The sequence below is a fragment of the Coregonus lavaretus genome (genome assembly GCF_964263955.1).
Source record: "Coregonus lavaretus genome assembly, contig: HAP1_SCAFFOLD_435, whole genome shotgun sequence".
NCBI lineage: Eukaryota > Metazoa > Chordata > Actinopteri > Salmoniformes > Salmonidae > Coregonus > Coregonus lavaretus.
Genome location: NW_028163374.1, coordinates 315,076 through 323,315, shown reverse-complemented (window position 1 = coordinate 323,315; position 8,240 = coordinate 315,076). Strand labels below are relative to the sequence as shown.

At 48.9% G+C, this 8,240-nt stretch overlaps 2 pseudogenes across 2 annotated transcripts; both read right to left on the bottom strand.

The window, feature by feature from the left end:
• Window positions 1–1,393: 1,393 nt before the first annotated feature.
• LOC311118202 (sulfhydryl oxidase 1-like) lies at window positions 1,394–6,146 on the bottom strand (annotated as a pseudogene). The gene is made up of 2 exons: window positions 6,124–6,146; window positions 1,394–3,394 (listed from the first exon to the last, which is right to left on the bottom strand). The product of its transcript is annotated as a sulfhydryl oxidase 1-like (transcript).
• LOC311118201 (sulfhydryl oxidase 1-like) lies at window positions 5,508–7,566 on the bottom strand (annotated as a pseudogene). Its single transcript has 2 exons — window positions 7,556–7,566; window positions 5,508–7,508 (listed from the first exon to the last, which is right to left on the bottom strand). The product of its transcript is annotated as a sulfhydryl oxidase 1-like (transcript).
• Between the last annotated feature and the right edge of the window lie 674 nt (window positions 7,567–8,240).

Below are 8,240 nucleotides of genomic sequence, written 5' to 3'. Positions count from 1 at the left end.
CGTTACTCTCCATATACTGATCCAGGCAGTTCTGTCCCAGTCTAGTCGATACCCTCTCTCCATATACTGATCCAGGCAGTTCTGTCTCAGTCTAGTCGTTACTCTCCATATACTGATCCAGACAGTTCTGTCTCAGTCTAGTCGTTACTCTCCATATACTGATCCAGACAGTTCTGTCCCAGTCTAGTCGATACTCTCCATATACTGATCCAGACAGTTCTGTCCCAGTCTAGTCGTTACTCTCCATATACTGATCCAGACAGTTCTGTCCCAGTCTAGTCGTTACTCTCCATATACTGATCCAGACAGTTCTGTCCCAGTCTAGTCGTTACTCTCCATATACTGATCCAGACAGTTCTGTCTCAGTCTAGTCGATACCCTCTCTCCATATACTGATCCAGACAGTTCTGTCTCAGTCAAGTCGTTACGCTCCATATACTGATCCAGACAGTTCTGTCTCAGTCTAGTTGATGCCCTCCCTCCATATACTGATCCAGACAGTTCTGTCCCAGTCTAGTCGTTACTCTCCATATACTGATCCAGACAGTTCTGTCCCAGTCTAGTCGTTACTCTCCATATACTGATCCAGACAGTTCTGTCTCAGTCTAGTTGATACACCTCATCCCATACTGATCCAGACAGTTCTGTCTCAGTCTAGTCGATACACCTCATCCCATACTGATCCAGACAGTTCTGTCTCAGTCTAGTTGATACCCTCACTCCATATACTGATCCAGGCAGTTCTGTCCCAGTCTAGTCGATACCCTCCCTCCATATACTGATCCAGACAGTTCTGTCTCAGTCTAGTCGATACCCTCCCTCCATATACTGATCCAGACAGTTCTGTCCCAGTATGTTGATACCCTCTCTCCATATACTGATCCAGGCAGTTCTGTCTCAGTCTAGTCGATACCCTCCCTCCATATACTGATCCAGGCAGTTCTGTCCCAGTCTAGTCGATACCCTCTCTCCATATACGGATCCAGACAGTTCTGTCTCAGTCTAGTCGTTACTCTCCATATACTGATCCAGGCAGTTCTGTCTCAGTCTAGTCGTTACTCTCCATATACTGATCCAGACAGTTCTGTCCCAGTCTAGTCGTTACTCTCCATATACTGATCCAGGCAGTTCTGTCTCAGTCTAGTCGTTACTCTCCATATACTGATCCAGACAGTTCTGTCCCAGTCTAGTCGTTACTCTCCATATACTGATCCAGACAGTTCTGTCCCAGTCTAGTCGTTACTCTCCATATACTGATCCAGACAGTTCTGTCCCAGTCTAGTCGTTACTCTCCATATACTGATCCAGACAGTTCTGTCTCAGTCTAGTTGATACCCTCCCTCCATATACTGATCCAGACAGTTCTGTCTCAGTCTAGTCATTTACATTACATTTACATTTTAGTCATTTAGCAGACGCTCTTATCCAGAGCGACTTACAGGAGCATATGCATCTTTGTTTATTTGGAAACATCCGCTTGCTTAATGCTAAAATTAATATGGATAAATCATCGGTCAGGCACTGTTTATCCAAATGTCATTCAAGGCACATTTCTCATTGTAAAATCACATTTTCAAATAGAAGGTTGATTTCATTCTAAGAATATAAAATGGTTCTCTAGTTGTTAGAGTACACAGCTTACTGGACTCTTTGGAAGGGCTGGCAGTAACAGTATGAGCTGTGTCTTTTATATTGAATTACTGACTAACTTTATCCATGAAACTATATAGTGATTCCTTTTCACATAAATGAATTTATAATATGGCAATATACACTGCCTAAAAATTACAATAAATATCAAAAACAACCCTTTTGTTGTATTCACTCAAATATAATCAAAATCCCATTAATTTCCTAGAGTTTTAAATAATCCTTCACAAGTGGTCAAAAAAGGCACACAAAAAAAGCATACGTCGTCATAAATTATTATCCCGGGAAGCAAGCACCACAAAGCAATCCATTGATGCGGAACACTACGGATCCTTCACTTGGAGGGTTTAAGAACTGACCACAGCATCACTGTCACATGCATGGGTAAATCTACAGTAGCACAGCAAGGCAGAGTTGACTCAGGGCAGAGCCACCTTGGCCCGGCGCAGCCGCAGGCGGTTCTTGAAGAAGAGATACATGGCCAGCAGACACATGGAGGACAGGAAGTAGAGGAGCACACACAGGCTGATATCCAGTCTGGAGAAGCCCACGCTCAGGAAGGACATCCAGCGCCTCTTGTTAGAATGAGCGTACATCTCCAGAGCCCCCTCCTCCTCTGACCCAGTATACTGGCCCGTCAGGATCCTCTTCCACAGAGTGTTGCGCTGCCCCAACAAGTCCTCCGGCTCTACGGGCTGCAGCCCCAGCCCCAGCCCTGGCCCATTTTCCAGACTGGCTCCAGGCTGCGGCTCTTCCTTCCTCTGCAGGGTCCTGCGTTTGACGCGGGAGGACCCTGCGGCTGCAGCGCGGAGGGCCTTAGCCTTGTAGTGCTGGTTGACGAAGGAGTCCAGGTCCACAATCTCCTCCTGGGGGGGCCTGAGCTTCAACCCCACGATGCTGGGCCTGCGCTGGGCCTGGCGGGACACGTCTGCCTCAGGCTTTACCCAGGGGGGGGGGTTCAGAGGTTTTACCCCCCTGCGCCTCTCCTCTTGCCCTCTGCTCTACCTCCTCTTCTGCTGCTGGCTCTTCTTGAGCCCCTTCCTCCTCATCCTCTTCTTCCTCCTCCTCCTCCTCCTGGCCTGGAGGTGGTTCAGCCAAGGCCTCACTGGCCCTCCTCTCTGCTCCTCTCTTAGCCTCCTGGTCCTTCTCCTGCTGCCTGGCGACCAAGCTCTCCTTCTGCCTGCTGATGAGCTGGGCCTCCTCCTCCAGGTAGTCAGAAAGGAGGTGTTCAGAGGAGAAGTGGGAGCGGAGAAAGGTGAGCAGCTCTTCCTGGTTCCAGGTGTGTTCTCCACTCTTCTTAACCCCATGGCAGCTGGGACACAGCTCTGGGGACGGCCACTGGATCTTAGGGAAGTGGGGATCCTCACTCAGAGCACCTGCCAGTCTGTTGTTGACGTGGTTATGGCGGGACCATAGCCACAGCATGGCGGTGGACAGTTTCCCCACAAGGGACATGCTCTCCTTGGCCATGTTCTCAAAGTGGGTGGCACATGCCTGACAGCCAAAGAAACTGTGGATGTAGGACCTCATCGCCTGTAGCACCTCCTGGGGGTCTTTGCCAGAAGCTTCATTGGCCTGTACCGTGAGGACATGGAAAAGGGTCCACATGCCACAGGGGTACCTTCTGAAGTGGGGCTTGGAGCCCTGGCAGCCCACCCACCTCACCCCATCAGGCAGAGCAGCATCGGGGACCTCTGCTGTGTTGTCCAGGGCGTCCCTCAGGGAGCTGTAATAGTCGATACACCTAGTCCCATACTGATCCAGACAGTTCTGTCTCAGTCTAGTTGATACCCTCCCTCCATATACTGATCCAGACAGTTCTGTCCCAGTCTAGTCGTTACTCTCCATATACTGATCCAGACAGTTCTGTCTCAGTCTAGTCGATACCCTCCCTCCATATACTGATCCAGACAGTTCTGTCTCAGTCTACTTGATACCCTCCCTCCATATACTGATCCAGACAGTTCTGTCTCAGTCTAGTCGATACCCTCCCTCCATATACTGATCCAGGCAGTTCTGTCTCAGTCTAGTCGTTACTCTCCATATACTGATCCAGACAGTTCTGTCCCAGTCTAGTCGTTACTCTCCATATACTGATCCAGACAGTTCTGTCTCAGTCTAGTCGTTACTCTCCATATACTGATCCAGACAGTTCTGTCCCAGTCTAGTCGTTACTCTCCATATACTGATCCAGACAGTTCTGTCTCAGTCTAGTTGATACCCTCCCTCCATATACTGATCCAGACAGTTCTGTCTCAGTCTAGTCGATACACCTCATCCCATACTGATCCAGACAGTTCTGTCTCAGTCTAGTTGATACCCTCCCTCCATATACTGATCCAGACAGTTCTGTCCCAGTCTAGTCGTTACTCTCCATATACTGATCCAGACAGTTCTGTCTCAGTCTAGTCGATACCCTCCCTCCATATACTGATCCAGACAGTTCTGTCTCAGTCTAGTTGATACCCTCCCTCCATATACTGATCCAGACAGTTCTGTCTCAGTCTAGTCGATACCCTCCCTCCATATACTGATCCAGGCAGTTCTGTCTCAGTCTAGTCGTTACTCTCCATATACTGATCAAGACAGTTCTGTCCCAGTCTAGTTGTTACTCTCCATATACTGATCCAGACAGTTCTGTCCCAGTCTAGTCGTTACTCTCCATATACTGATCCAGGCAGTTCTGTCTCAGTCTAGTTGATACCCTCTCTCCATATACTGATCCAGGCAGTTCTGTCCCAGTCTAGTCGTTACTCTCCATATACTGATCCAGACAGTTCTGTCCCAGTCTAGTCGTTACTCTCCATATACTGATCCAGACAGTTCTGTCCCAGTCTAGTCGTTACTCTCCATATACTGATCCAGACAGTTCTGTCTCAGTCAAGTCGTTACGCTCCATATACTGATCCAGACAGTTCTGTCTCAGTCTAGTTGATGCCCTCCCTCCATATACTGATCCAGACAGTTCTGTCCCAGTCTAGTCGTTACTCTCCATATACTGATCCAGACAGTTCTGTCCCAGTCTAGTCGTTACTCTCCATATACTGATCCAGACAGTTCTGTCTCAGTCTAGTTGATACACCTCATCCCATACTGATCCAGACAGTTCTGTCTCAGTCTAGTCGATACACCTCATCCCATACTGATCCAGACAGTTCTGTCTCAGTCTAGTTGATACCCTCACTCCATATACTGATCCAGGCAGTTCTGTCCCAGTCTAGTCGATACCCTCCCTCCATATACTGATCCAGACAGTTCTGTCTCAGTCTAGTCGATACCCTCCCTCCATATACTGATCCAGACAGTTCTGTCCCAGTATGTTGATACCCTCTCTCCATATACTGATCCAGGCAGTTCTGTCTCAGTCTAGTCGATACCCTCCCTCCATATACTGATCCAGGCAGTTCTGTCCCAGTCTAGTCGATACCCTCTCTCCATATACTGATCCAGACAGTTCTGTCTCAGTCTAGTCGTTACTCTCCATATACTGATCCAGGCAGTTCTGTCTCAGTCTAGTCGTTACTCTCCATATACTGATCCAGACAGTTCTGTCCCAGTCTAGTCGTTACTCTCCATATACTGATCCAGGCAGTTCTGTCTCAGTCTAGTCGTTACTCTCCATATACTGATCCAGACAGTTCTGTCCCAGTCTAGTCGTTACTCTCCATATACTGATCCAGACAGTTCTGTCCCAGTCTAGTCGTTACTCTCCATATACTGATCCAGACAGTTCTGTCCCAGTCTAGTCGTTACTCTCCATATACTGATCCAGACAGTTCTGTCTCAGTCTAGTTGATACCCTCCCTCCATATACTGATCCAGACAGTTCTGTCTCAGTCTAGTCATTTACATTACATTTACATTTTAGTCATTTAGCAGACGCTCTTATCCAGAGCGACTTACAGGAGCATATGCATCTTTGTTTATTTGGAAACATCCGCTTGCTTAATGCTAAAATTAATATGGATAAATCATCGGTCAGGCACTGTTTATCCAAATGTCATTCAAGGCACATTTCTCATTGTAAAATCACATTTTCAAATAGAAGGTTGATTTCATTCTAAGAATATAAAATGGTTCTCTAGTTGTTAGAGTACACAGCTTACTGGACTCTTTGGAAGGGCTGGCAGTAACAGTATGAGCTGTGTCTTTTATATTGAATTACTGACTAACTTTATCCATGAAACTATATAGTGATTCCTTTTCACATAAATGAATTTATAATATGGCAATATACACTGCCTAAAAATTACAATAAATATCAAAAACAACCCTTTTGTTGTATTCACTCAAATATAATCAAAATCCCATTAATTTCCTAGAGTTTTAAATAATCCTTCACAAGTGGTCAAAAAAGGCACACAAAAAAAGCATACGTCGTCATAAATTATTATCCCGGGAAGCAAGCACCACAAAGCAATCCATTGATGCGGAACACTACGGATCCTTCACTTGGAGGGTTTAAGAACTGACCACAGCATCACTGTCACATGCATGGGTAAATCTACAGTAGCACAGCAAGGCAGAGTTGACTCAGGGCAGAGCCACCTTGGCCCGGCGCAGCCGCAGGCGGTTCTTGAAGAAGAGATACATGGCCAGCAGACACATGGAGGACAGGAAGTAGAGGAGCACACACAGGCTGATATCCAGTCTGGAGAAGCCCACGCTCAGGAAGGACATCCAGCGCCTCTTGTTAGAATGAGCGTACATCTCCAGAGCCCCCTCCTCCTCTGACCCAGTATACTGGCCCGTCAGGATCCTCTTCCACAGAGTGTTGCGCTGCCCCAACAAGTCCTCCGGCTCTACGGGCTGCAGCCCCAGCCCCAGCCCTGGCCCATTTTCCAGACTGGCTCCAGGCTGCGGCTCTTCCTTCCTCTGCAGGGTCCTGCGTTTGACGCGGGAGGACCCTGCGGCTGCAGCGCGGAGGGCCTTAGCCTTGTAGTGCTGGTTGACGAAGGAGTCCAGGTCCACAATCTCCTCCTGGGGGGGCCTGAGCTTCAACCCCACGATGCTGGGCCTGCGCTGGGCCTGGCGGGACACGTCTGCCTCAGGCTTTACCCAGGGGGGGGGGTTCAGAGGTTTTACCCCCCTGCGCCTCTCCTCTTGCCCTCTGCTCTACCTCCTCTTCTGCTGCTGGCTCTTCTTGAGCCCCTTCCTCCTCATCCTCTTCTTCCTCCTCCTCCTCCTCCTGGCCTGGAGGTGGTTCAGCCAAGGCCTCACTGGCCCTCCTCTCTGCTCCTCTCTTAGCCTCCTGGTCCTTCTCCTGCTGCCTGGCGACCAAGCTCTCCTTCTGCCTGCTGATGAGCTGGGCCTCCTCCTCCAGGTAGTCAGAAAGGAGGTGTTCAGAGGAGAAGTGGGAGCGGAGAAAGGTGAGCAGCTCTTCCTGGTTCCAGGTGTGTTCTCCACTCTTCTTAACCCCATGGCAGCTGGGACACAGCTCTGGGGACGGCCACTGGATCTTAGGGAAGTGGGGATCCTCACTCAGAGCACCTGCCAGTCTGTTGTTGACGTGGTTATGGCGGGACCATAGCCACAGCATGGCGGTGGACAGTTTCCCCACAAGGGACATGCTCTCCTTGGCCATGTTCTCAAAGTGGGTGGCACATGCCTGACAGCCAAAGAAACTGTGGATGTAGGACCTCATCGCCTGTAGCACCTCCTGGGGGTCTTTGCCAGAAGCTTCATTGGCCTGTACCGTGAGGACATGGAAAAGGGTCCACATGCCACAGGGGTACCTTCTGAAGTGGGGCTTGGAGCCCTGGCAGCCCACCCACCTCACCCCATCAGGCAGAGCAGCATCGGGGACCTCTGCTGTGTTGTCCAGGGCGTCCCTCAGGGAGCTGTAATAGTCGATACACCTAGTCCCATACTGATCCAGACAGTTCTGTCTCAGTCTAGTTGATACCCTCCCTCCATATACTGATCCAGACAGTTCTGTCCCAGTCTAGTCGTTACTCTCCATATACTGATCCAGACAGTTCTGTCTCAGTCTAGTCGATACCCTCCCTCCATATACTGATCCAGACAGTTCTGTCTCAGTCTACTTGATACCCTCCCTCCATATACTGATCCAGACAGTTCTGTCTCAGTCTAGTCGATACCCTCCCTCCATATACTGATCCAGGCAGTTCTGTCTCAGTCTAGTCGTTACTCTCCATATACTGATCCAGACAGTTCTGTCCCAGTCTAGTCGTTACTCTCCATATACTGATCCAGACAGTTCTGTCTCAGTCTAGTCGTTACTCTCCATATACTGATCCAGACAGTTCTGTCCCAGTCTAGTCGTTACTCTCCATATACTGATCCAGACAGTTCTGTCTCAGTCTAGTTGATACCCTCCCTCCATATACTGATCCAGACAGTTCTGTCTCAGTCTAGTCGTTACTCTCCATATACTGATCCAGACAGTTCTGTCTCAGTTAGTCGATACCCTCCCTCCATATACTGATCCAGACAGTTCTGTCTCAGTCTAGTCATTACTCTCCATATACTGATCCAGACAGTTCTGTCTCAGTCTAGTTGATACCCTCCCTCCATATACTGATCCAGACAGTTCTGTCTCAGTCTAGTCGATACACCTCATCCCATAC